The 12,787-nt window shown below is 38.2% G+C and overlaps 1 protein-coding gene and 1 pseudogene across 5 annotated transcripts in view; one reads left to right on the top strand and one right to left on the bottom strand.

Annotated features, from left to right (window-relative positions):
• The window catches only part of ACACA (acetyl-CoA carboxylase alpha), a 293,591-nt gene that overhangs the window by 7,836 nt on the left and 272,968 nt on the right, over nucleotides 1-12,787 (top strand). The gene's annotated exons all lie outside the window — the stretch shown is intronic.
• Nucleotides 8,943-9,064, bottom strand: LOC134389900 (U2 spliceosomal RNA; annotated as a pseudogene).

Here is a 12,787-nt window from a genome sequence, read left to right as displayed (position 1 = left end):
TAGCACAGCCAGAATTAAAACCGGATCTGTTCACCAAACAAAGGAAGTAATCAACAAAGTGAAGAGACAGCCTACGGAATGGGAGACCATATATCGGTTAAGGGATTAATATCCAAAACATATAAGGAACTCAAACAACTCAATATCAGAAAAACAAATAACCCAATTTAAAAATGGGCAAAAAGCCTGAAAAGACATTTCTCAAAAGAAGACATACAAATGGCCAGCTGGTATATGAAAAAATGCTCATTGCTAATAATCAGAGAAATGCAAATTAAAACCACAATGAGATATCACCTCACACCTGTTAGGGTGATTATCAAGAAGACAAGAGATAAGCATTCGGGATGATATGGAGAAAAGGGAACCCTCGTACACTGTTTGTGAAAGTATAAATTACTATAGTCGTGGAATACAGTATGGAGTTTCCTTAAAACTTAAAAATAGAACTACCACATAATCCAACAGTTCCAATTCTGGTTATATTTCGAAAGGAAATTAAATCGTATGTCGAGATATCTGCACTCCCATATTCATTGCAGCATTATTCACAATAGCCAAGACATAGAAACAACCTTTGCCTGTCAACGAATGAATGGATAAAGAAAAGGTGGTATATATATACACAATGGAATACTATTCAGTGTTTAAAAAGAAGGAAATCCTGTCATTTGCAACACCATGGATAAACCTAGAAGACATTGTGCTAAGTGAAATAAGCCAAGCATATATATGTGGAATCTATAAAAGTCAAAGTCATAGAAGTGGAGAATAGAACGGTGGTTACTAGGGACTGGGGAGAATGTAGGGGGGGTTGGACAGAGATTGGGGAGATGTTGGCCAAAGGATGCAAAATTTCAGTTTTGCAGGAGAAAACGAGCTCAGGAGTTCTCATGGTGACTATAGTTAATAACAATATAGTGTATACTTGAAAAGTGCTAAGAGAGTTGATTTGAAATGTTCGCATCACAAAAAAGTGATAAGCATGTGAGATAATGGATATGTTAATTAGCTTATTTAGCCATTCCACCATGTATACATATATCAAAACATCTTGTGCACCATAAATACACACAATTTTTGTCAATTTAAAAACTTAATTTTTTTTTTTTTTTTTTTTTTTTTTGTCATTTTCGTGACTGGCACTCAGCCAGTGAGCGCACCGGCCATTCCTATATAGGATCCGAACCTGCGGTGGGAGCGTCGCTGCACTCCCAGCGCTGCACTCTCCCGAGTGCGCCACGGGCTCGGCCCAAAACTTAATTAATTTTTAAAAATAAATGTCATAGGTAAATAAGTAAATTAAAGATGTCTCTTAGAATGCTGGTTATAAAAAAAATAAAATAAAATAAAAAAGACAGCCTTGTAACACCAAGGTCAAGGATTTGGATCCCAGCACCAGCCAACCACCAAAAAAATAAAAACAGGATTGGCCAGTTAGCTCAGTTGGTTTGAGCATGGTGCTGATAATACAAAGGTCCAGGTTTTCATCCCTGTACCAGCCAGCTGCCAAAAGAAAAAAGAAAAAGAAAAACCCAACAGGGCCAGCCCGTGGCTCACTTGGGAGAGTGTGGTGCTGATAACACCAAGGCCATGGGTTCGGATCCCTATATAGGGATGGCCGGTTAGCTCACTTGGGAGAGCATGGTGCTGACAACACCAAGTCAAGGGTAAAGATCCCCTTACCAGTCATCTTTAAAAAAAAAAAACCAACAAAAACCAGATCTGTCCAACTGTTACTAGTAAACTGCCTCTCACTATTTAAAAAATTAGCTGGTATGAAGATTTTCATAATGCCATGGCCATTACACAGAGTTTTCATGAATTTAGGCCTTTGTTAACCCATCTCTTCTGCCTCTTCCTCACCTCACTGACTTCTTTCTTATCTACACAAAGTGCACGATATCTATTTCATGATTCTACCTGGGCAAAAATTTAGATGAACTAGAAATGATTGTTACTGAGTGCATCTGTTTATCAGAAAATTTTAAAATGGGCCGGCCCGTGGCTCACTCGGGAGAGTGCGGTGCTGATAACACCAAGGCCGTGGGTTCGGATCCCATATAGGGATGGCCGGTTAGCTCATTGGGTGAGCGTGGTGCTGACAACACCAAATCAAGGGTTAAGATCCCCTTACCGGTCATCTTTTTAAAAAAAAAAAAAAGAAAGAAAATTTTAAAATGCTTACTAGGCAGCCTAACTACATGCTTCTTAGCCTGATATTCAGGGTCTCCACCTTTTGACTGACAAAACAGGCTCCTAAAGTATTTTACATTGTTTGGTGACAGGCAGTTTATACTCTTTTGCAACCAAGTGCCCAATAAGTGTTTGAAATATGATTTGTAAGAAACCTGGCACAGTTAAATATAATTGAAAAAGCATGGGCTTTAAAGCTTTCCTGAATTTGAATCCTGTCTCTGCTTCTTTTCACCTTCAAGAATTTAGGCAAATTATTATCTTTCTGTGTCTTTTTTCTCCTCATATGTAAAATGAAAATAATAATATCTAATTCATAAGAGTTTTGTAAGGATAGTAGAAGTCAAATTATAATTGTAGTGTAGTCTTATTACACCGAGGTCACAGGTTTGGATCCCTCAACTGGCTAACTGCCAAAAAAAAATAAAAATAATTGTAATTGTAATTTTAATTCTAGATGTGCTCCACAGGATGACCTCAGGGCTTCCTATGCTAGGTTGATTACTGCTCAGCATTAGATTTTTTTTATTATTTGAATCAAGAACTATCTACTGGAAACTTGTAGATTTCCAGAACAACAGGAATTAAACAAAATTCCTTTTGCTGCCCACTTCTTTAGCATCTTCCTTACTACAGAAAACTAAGGAAAGTGTACATTAACACAAGTTGCAGGACAAATGCATAGTTGCAATCTAGGATGGATAATCCACCGTTGCCTCAAATTGGGAACAAACTCAGGAGCTATGTCCCATTTAAGTAATGTCAATAGTGAACGAAGTTATGCATTATGAGCAATTAACTACAAGACTGTTCTTTAAGAGCTGGCCGGTTAGCTCAGTTGGTTAGAGCATGGAATTATAACACCAAGGTCAAAGGTTCAGATGCCCATATTGGCCAGCTGCCAAAAAGAAAAAAGACTGTTCTTTAGAGTACAGAGTGATTATTTTCCTATTGTAATCAAATAAAACTTACAACAAGGTTAATGTGATACATATTTAATGATATATGTAATTGTGGTACTGCATGATAATTAGGCCTTAAATGTTAAGCTGTTTACATAAATGACTATAATTGGTTATTCTTTCACAGCCAAACACATTTTTTAGTGTTTGCTCATTTTATTAATTTTCTAGAATCTATAATCATGCCAAAGATGTAGTTTTCTCTGAAACCGTTTACTATTTAATCATGCACTCACACAAACATACTCTTCAGAATGACACAGCAGGGTTCTCCTCCCAACTTGGTACTAAAATAGCTACTGTTCAAGGATCTCAGTGTGTGTTCTCTCGTTTTAGTCCTTAAGCAACCCTTTAAAGGTTTTGTTACTCCCATTTTAGTGATACAGACACTGATACTCAGAGAATTATAAACAAGCAACATAGTAGAGATTCAAACTTCTACCCCAACCTCTAACCATTATTTTATACCACTTCAGAAGGTAATAGATCCCAACAGAGATGTGTAAAGATGTATAAACAGATGAAATGGCTCTAAGAAGTACAGAATACGCATAGCATATCCAAGGGGAGAATGAGTCAATCTGAAAGAGGGAGGGAGGGTTAGTCAATAATGGAAAAGTTGGAGCCTGTTGAAGCTGACTTTCTTAGTGCCCATTTAAGGAAGAGAGCCTTGGCTGGTGAATTTCAAGCATCATTGCGCTATTGTAGCCTATTATAGTGTAGAGATACTTTATCAGCCTAACGTCATCTAATATTCAAATTTTAGAACTAACTCCCCTTATTCTGATTCCTTAAAAAAGAATCATTACAAGAGTTAAACTAATTTTTTTCAACCTTTTTATCATTGCCAGCCCAAGAGCCTTTTTAGACAATCACCTTGCCCCACAAAGTTTTAATACTACAGAAATACCATACATCTGTTTATGTACTCTCTCTATATATGTACTTTGTACGTAAAAAGAGTAAGATTTTTTTTGCTGCTCAAGAATAAGACTTTTGTCTCCTCCACCCGCATTAAGAGCGCATGTGTTAAAACAATGATGCATGAATAATGAATCTTCCCATGTAGACCTACCTTCAGGTTCAGGATATGCTGGTTATGCAAAGGAGTGTGTCTATACATATGACAATTATATTTCTCATTGTAAATAATTTCTGTACATATGACAATTCTACATTTTGTAAATTAATAAATTGATAATTTTACATATGAGCTTGGTTAGTATGAATCTGCTCCTAAATAAATAAAGGGGCCATTCTCTATATTTGAAAAATTTGGGTTTCTAAGCCTGTAAAACAGCCTGAGAGACCTTCTGATACCCTGTTTGCCTTCAACAAGTCAACCTACAGAGCATACCTTTTTACTTAAAACTTCTAGAGCGTTCTTATGTGTTCGTTCCTTCATTCAGTAAATATTTACTGAGCCCTGCTATAAGCCAAGGACTGTGCCAGGTACTAGGGATTCAAAGACTAATAAAATATTCTGTTCACAAGAAAAAGCTCACTATCCAGATGTGGAGACAGATATGCACATAAATAAATACATGATAATATGTGCTGTAACAGAGATGTGCTAAGTGCACTGAGGGCTCCAAGAAGGGATTAATCAATTCTAGAGAGAATTAAGGGGTAGTCCTCTCGAAAGTGATGAGTTAAGTCTTGGAGAAGGGTGGGAACAAAATTCCAAGCAGAAAGAACAAATTATGGGGCCGGCCCGTGGCTCACTCGGGAGAGTTCGGTGCTGATAACACCAAGGCCCCGGGTTCGGATCCCATATACGGATGGCCGGTTCGCTCACTGGCTGAGCGTGGTGCTGACAACACCAAGTCAAGGGTTAAGATCCCCTTACCGGTCATCTTTTAAAAAAAAAAAAAAAAGAAAGAACAAATTATGAAAAGGTCCAGAAGCGTGAAATCGCATGGCCAGTTTGGTCTTTGTGACTGGAGTACAGAAACAAGAAAGAAGAGGGTCACTGTACCTGAAGTTGTGCACGTAAAGGTCAGACCATAAAGGTCTTTGCACTTCACCCTGGTTTCACTGCAGTATTTTGAACTGGGGAGTGGTGTTATCACTACTCTGGGCTTTAGAACTATCTCTCTGTCAGTGGTGTGGACAGAGAAGTGGCAAAATGAAAAGCCAGGAGTTATAGCAGCCCAAGTAAGAGATGATGCAGGCTCAAAATAATACTGTTGGAATGGGGATGAAGAAGAAGTGGACTTAAGGTGTTTAAGAAGTAATTAGTTGATTAATGGGGGAAAAGTGAGTGAGGTGGCAGAACTGAAGATTCGCAGATGTTCAGCTTGGTTGACTGGATGGATAATGATGGTACTCACCCAGGGATGGAACACAGGGCAAAGGGCAGACATGAAGGAGAAAGAGTAGATTTTGTTCTGGATATGTTGAATTTGAGGTTCCAATAGGATATATAGGTAATGTTCACTAGGCAGCTCAAAAGCCCAGGAAGATGTCCAGCTCAGAGAAATACATTAAGGAGTAAAAAGCAGATTTACATAGACCTGAAGCCACAGGAGAGCACTGAGAGAACTTGAGCTCATTGAATGGAAAAAGACAAAAAGAAGGGTGAAGAATAGAAACTTGGATTACAACAACAGGTAAGACACAGAGAAAGAGCCCATAGTCCAGAAATGGACAAGTAAATTTGAGAGAGAGAAGTGGCAGTAAAGGTGGGAGTTGGAAAGTAGTCAGCAGAGCGTTAAGACCCTTTAAAGGGCTGACCAGTTAGCTCAGTTGGTTAGAACGCAATGTTATAACACCAAGGTCTAGGGTACAGATCCCTTTTGGGTCAGCCACCAAAAACAAGAAAAAACCATAACAAAAAAGACCCTTTAGTTCCTAAATAACTGAAAATGTTATGGTGTTTCCTATGTAATTTAAAATAAAAATACTATAAGCCAGAAATCGGTGTAAGGGAAGTCCAACAAAGTTCTGATTTTTTTCTGTGGTGACCTCTTATATATGCTTCATTAGCATTATTTTGGTGTGTTTGTTTTACTAATGGTCTAAGTACATGCAAGTATTTATTCACCTACTTAATAATCTAGCACTGAGAGTACATGAAGGAAAATGGGTTAGTCAACAGTGCTAAATACTACAGAGAAATCAAAGGTAAAGATTAAAAAATACTCATTGGAAAAAAGAAAAAGTACCAATTTTACTAGCATATGGATAGACAGGTATACCAACTAATGGAACAGAATAGAAAATCCAGGAGTAAACCAAAATACATGTGGGAATTTACTATATGATAATATACTAAACATAAATAATAAATATAATAGTGGGCTATTCAGTAAGTGGTGTAGACATTTAGATAACCATCTGGGGGAAAAATAAATATCACTCTATACCTCACATGAGGCTCAACTCTAAATGGATTAAATATTTAATTAAAAATTGAAAACCATAAAAGTACTAAAAGAAAATATGAGAGGATTCCTTTATAATCTTGACAGGGAAAGAAAATCTAACTATGGCAGAATGCATAAAAGCAGAGGTTAGTAATATGGCTACACAAGAGTAAAGATTTCTTCTTTTTTTTTTTTTTGCAGCTGGCCAGTAAGGGGATCCAAACTGATGACCTTAGTGTATGAGGCTGTGCTCTAACAACTGAGCTAACCAGCCAGCCCAAAAATTTCTGCAGAGCAAAAAAACACCTTAAGTAATCTCAAAACATAAATGGAAAAATGCGGAAAATGTTTGCAATTCATATCAAGAAAACTAATTATCTAATATAAAGAGCTCCTAGGAAATAGGTGAGAAAGAGATCAATCACTCAACAGAAATGTCAGTGAAAGATACAAATAGAGCCTATGTGTACTGGTTAAGAGCATAGAGATTTTGAGGCCCACTACCTATGTTGAAATCCTAGCTCAGTCACTTACTAGCTGTGTGACCTTGGGCAAGTCTCTGATCCTCAATTTCCTCTTCCATAAGATGCATTTAGGGCTTGCCAATTAACTCAGTTGGTTAGAGTGTGGTGCTGATAACACCAAGGTCCAGGGTTCGTACTGGCCAGCCGACAAAAAAAAGCAGATAGTAATCTTAGCTACCTAAGAAGGTTAAATGAGATAAAGGCCAGGCAGAATAACCTCATGAAAGAAAGAGGGGCACAGAGAAAATGGGTTCCAAATGTCTGGCATCTGGGAAACTTGAAGCAAGGAGATTCCAGGAAGAGGACCAGTGCAATCCCCATCTGTCTCTTCTTTCATTAGGGGCAGTTATTTATTAAGTCCCTTCAAGTATGAGACACAGCCCTAGGCCTAGGGATACAATGTAAGTAAAACAAAATACTTGCCTTCAGTGTAGCTTAAGAGAGATAGCCATCAATCAAATACTACAAAAATATTTAATTACAAACAGACGAATACCATGAAAGACATTTGCACTAAAAAGGGGTATATAATAGGGGAACCTGACAGAGTTTGGGAGGACAGATTGAGGAGGTGATTGTTGAGCCAGCATCTGAAACATGAGTGGGAAGTTAAACAGGCAAATAATGAAGGAAGGGGAACGTGGAAGGAGGGAATGGAAACTGTTGAAGGTGCCCAGAACAGCATAGGCACTGAGGCAAGAAAGAAGAACACGGGCTGAGCCCATGGGGCACTTGGGAGAGTGCGGCGCTTGCTCCCGCCACGGGTTCGGATCCTATATAGGAATGGCCGGTGCACTCACTGGCTGAGTACTGGTCACGAAAAAGACAAAAAAAAAAAAAAAGAAAGAAGAACACTGGTCCACTGCAGATGAAGCTAATGTAAGGGGTAGGTGGAAGGAGAGGAGATGAGCGGAAGGCAGGCTGGATTATCTAGGGCCTTGGTAGTCTTCTTAAGGATTTTGGACTTTATCCTGATAGCAGTGGTAAGTCACTAAATGGTTTTTAGCAGAAGACTAACATGATCAAATTTGTATCTTGAAAGGCACACTCTGGCTGCAGGGTGGAGAACTGTGTGCAGACTAAAGGGAGACAAAAGAGTGTATGGAAAGACAAATTCAGAGGCTGCTGTAGTTCAGGCCAATGATATGCTCCCTAACCCTACTTGTTTACCTAACATTACTTTAGCAGAAGGCAAAGCCTTTTATGTTTACATAGTAAATGTATATCAAATGTTAGCTATTATTATTGTCTACAGTTAGAGATAAAAGCCTTACCAGGAAGAATGAATCCATTGGAATGAAAGGATTTTATTGAAAGCATGGATATTTGAGTCAGATTCTCTCCTTTCCGGATAGGAAGGAGAGAGTTAGAGAAGTAAAAAGTGATACCACAGCAGGGAGAAGAGGTTAAACAGATTTTCCTGATTGCTTTGTTGTTGGTGCATACCAACTATCTGTTTTGCCAAATTTTATCTTCACTGTGCTTGGACAAGAATGTTGGGCAAAGGTACTTTATGGTTACCCTGGAAACTCATTGCTTTTTAGTGAGATATGGGCCCGGGAGTGTAGATGTTGCTGCATGTTTCAATTCTTTTCAACACTGTGGAGTCATCACAGATGTCTAGGAAAACAATATCTAAATAAATCATTCTGAAATTGAATCTGTGCATTATTTAGCTGGTTTAAGGGTTAGAATATGCTGATGACCCAGCTACCTTATCTTGTCATGTATGTGTCATTGGCAAAGCAGATCCTTCAGATGGGAGGCCTCAAAGTCTTTCTAAAAAATACGTTGGTTTTTTTTTTTAGGACTTTTAGGTATTAGCACCAATAGCTTTTGTTGTTGTTGTTGTTGTTGGCAGCTGACTGGTAACAGGGATCAAACCCTGGACATTGGTGTCATCAGCACCATGCTGTGACTAACTGAGCTAACTGGCCAGCCCAGCATCAATAGCTTTTTAAACTAATAAGAACAGATACTACACTTGATCTTAGCCAAAAGGCCGAGAAGCGATCAATAGCTTTTTAAATGCAGCCATAGAAGGCAAAGTGAAAACAAATTCTGGAAGCTAAATGGGACTCTCAGAACCTTCAAGCCTCATAGTTGTTTATTTATGTGTAAATCTGCACGATGAAGAATATTGTATTAGAAATACACTTTGGACTGTAACATGTTTCACAGACAAAGGATTAGTATCCAGGCACACAGCCAGGATTACAAAACTACTACAACTTGATAAAAAAAAAAAAAAAGACTAACATCACCATAGAAAAATAGGGAGAGGTTATGAACAAGCAAGAGAAAGCCTAATGGCAAATAAATATATGCAAAGATACTCAACTTCACTATTAAGCGGGAAAATGTATGCAAGAACAACAATGACGCAGTACTTCACAGGCATCAGATTGGCAAAATTTTAGAGTCTGAGATTTCCATATGAGGGAGGATGTAGAATAATGGGGACTCTCTTTACTGCTGGTGGGACTGTATTTGGTACAACCACTTTGGACAGCCATATTCAATCTAGCATAGTTGGATATATGTATCCTACAACCCATGAATTCTCCTTGGCATATGTCCTAGGCGTAGATATGCCCAAAAATATTCATTGTAGAAGAAATAAACTGCTATAGATATTATCATATGTACTTGTATAGTTTATCAATCTTCAAATTGAGTGTCTCTGCTAAAGAATGTTTGATTCTTCAGGAGGACAATAAGTACTTTACCTTATACCCTGCACTGTTTATTCTTCTTTTCCAGTACATTAGGGAGTAGTAGTAACCTGACTGAATCCTTGGTGGGCATCATCTTATTCTGCAGAGACCATGACACCAGATCATTCTCCATCCTGTTTTAAGTTTTAGTAAATAGGAAATAAATTAGACTGAATTTGGCTTTTATGAATGATTTTTTTCCCTCTTGTAATAATACAGCCTTCACATTTGTTGTGATTTGTTTATCCAGTTTACATTTATTTATTTATGCCCCCCGCCTTTTTTCAGAGGATGCAGTGAGCAACTTCAGCCACTGGATGGCACAAATTCACAAGAGTCCAATGAAAGGTCCTATGTTACAGCCTGTTGCTCCACCGCACCAAGTGAAGGAGGGTGACGTAGAAGAAAAGACTCTGGATCTGGCATTTAAGTATAGACATAGATCAAGTCCACTAGAAAGTCAGATTAAGGGAAATTTTAGTATTAGATGATTTGCCAGTCAGGTCATTGAACAAGGAAAAGAAAAAGATGGAAAGAAAAGAGAAAAGTGTTGGAATAGTGAGAAGGAAAAGAAAGAGGAAGAGATAAAGAAATATGAGAGTAAGTAATTTAAGTCTAGAGAGATGAGTTCAAATGTTAACCAGCAATTACAGGATGGCCCTTCATTGGTTTGCATCTCCCTGGTAATCAATAGCAGTTTTGAAATAAAAAATAAAGGCTACCTCATTCTCTTCTAGAAAGTCAGTTAATTCAGCTATACATTGGGTGGTGTGATGTTATAATAAATTTTTTGTTTCTTCTATGAACATGGTGCTTTGTTGATACATGGTAATATAGAGATATACAAATTAACACAGACACTACTGGCTTCAAGCAGAAGAACCGGGAAGTACACATAAAAAGATACATAGCAACCTGAGGCAACATGAGAGCCAATGTGTGAACTCAGGAAATGGAATCCTTTTTTGTTTGTTTTGGCAGCTGGCTGGTACAGGGATGAAACCCTGAACCTTGGTGTTAGCATCACACTCCAACCAACTGAGCTAACTGGCCAGCTCAGGAATCCTTTCTGAGAGTGGGAGAAGTGGAAGATCAGATTGTGAGAGGAGGGGATTACAGGACTCTCAACCTGATCAGGGGGAAAAAAAATGATTTCTGGCCTCTAGTCTATAAGTATGTATAGCAACTCTTCCTTGGAAAATGGCTAGTTCTGGACATAAACATGGGAAAAATGCTCTAGGTCAGAATCTGCTGGACAGTGTTTAAAAATGGTACAAAATAAGAAAGGGGAGGGGAGAGGAGGAAAGAATGTTTAGGGCTAGTACTACCGTAAGCCCCCTCATGTACTAGCCTGGGGATACAGAAAAATATTTTGCCCAGGCCTCTCAGGAGATCTAGAATACTGGGTCACTTTGATTTTGAGATCACAGGTATATCTAAAAAGTGGAAATTGTGTATAATTTAACTGTATTTAACAAAGTAATGCTTTTAACACACACAAATACAGCTATTAACTTAATGTCATTCGACAATAACTTCAGAAGTTTATGGGCTGGCTGGTTAGCTCAGTTGGTTAGAGTGCCACTTTTTTTTTTTTTTTTTTTAAGATGACCGGTAAGGGGATCTCAACCCTTGGCTTGGTGTTGTCAGCACCACGCCCAGCCAGTGAGCGAACCGGCCATCCCTATACAGGATCCGAACCCGTGGCCTTGGTGTTATCAGCACCACACTCTCCCAAGTGAGCCACCGGCCGGCCCCTAGAGTGCCACTTTGTAACACCAAGGACAAGGGTTTAAATCCCCGTACTGGCCAGCTGCCAAAAAAAATAGTTTAAATTGGAGGTATTTGTGAATGTGCCTTCTTTGCCCTAAGAAGTTACCTATCTTAATCTTTGGACTTATCAAAAAATATTGGGATGAAAGAAAAAAAATATATTGGGGTGACATAGATCCTTCAAAAAGGTGGAATGACTTACAGTTCCCTGTACTTAAGACTTTAAAATAAGTACAACTTAATAATTGTGCCAATTGGAAATATAGTAGTAATACATTAGCCAAAAAGGGGGGACAGGTTAATCATAGTAGGAATAGTATGATGTGTAATATATGTGTCTTTTTACTACATATGTATATAATTATAATGTCTATAAAGATAGATAGATAATTTTTGTGGGGTTTTTTTTGGCAGCTGGTTGGTGCAGGGATCGAACCCTGAACCTTGGTGTTATCAGCATCACACTCTAACCAACTAAGCTAACTGGCCAGCCCCCTAACCACTGGTTATATATTAACCAGTGTTAACAATGGTTATCTCTGGGAGGAAGGATTTAGGTATAATTTTTATTTTATTCCTTTATTTCTTTATTCTTTATACTTTTGAGTATTTTCAAAAAATTTTTATAACAAGAATATACTTTAATAAATATAAAAACAAAGTGTGGTAGCTTAATGAGGAATAATTTGCAATAGAAACCTTGGACTTTACAGAGGAATGATTGGCACTTCCATAGGAACAGTGTTTTCTCAAGTTGTATCTAGAACTTGGTCTATAATGGTGACACCAGGAAATTGTGCCCAGCTCTGAAGTGAGCTGCAGATTAAATCTACATTCCGAAGTCCACATAGGAGTTCTCACTTCTCCTCTGCCATCTCTCCCATCTCTTAGTTTTCAAAAACATCCACTGGTAAGGGAATACAGAATTCAAAGTTGTTAACTGATTAGGGAGTCAGAAAGTCCTCAGAGTAGTCTTGCTTTGTCAGGGGAAACAAGTTGTCCCCAAAGCAAAATAAACAATTTTGATTCTGTCAGTGAATTTCTATAAATAAAGTCAGTACAAATGTTACCCAAATTATACTCCTCCAGAAGAGTTGTTCCAATTTTAGTATACATACTGCCGAAGCGAGCACTCTTGTAGAAGAGTCAGTGAGTGTAGACTTTGCCATAGGTTTCATCTTTTGGGAAATCTCATGTTTTTGGATGAAGGGACATTCTGGGGTGGATGAGTCTGGGAAGGGTGGGGA

Source organism: Cynocephalus volans, chromosome 10 (genome assembly GCF_027409185.1).
Source record: "Cynocephalus volans isolate mCynVol1 chromosome 10, mCynVol1.pri, whole genome shotgun sequence".
Classification (NCBI taxonomy): domain Eukaryota; kingdom Metazoa; phylum Chordata; class Mammalia; order Dermoptera; family Cynocephalidae; genus Cynocephalus; species Cynocephalus volans.
The sequence above is the reverse complement of the archived record's forward strand: the minus strand, read 5'-3'. Positions and strand labels throughout refer to the sequence as shown.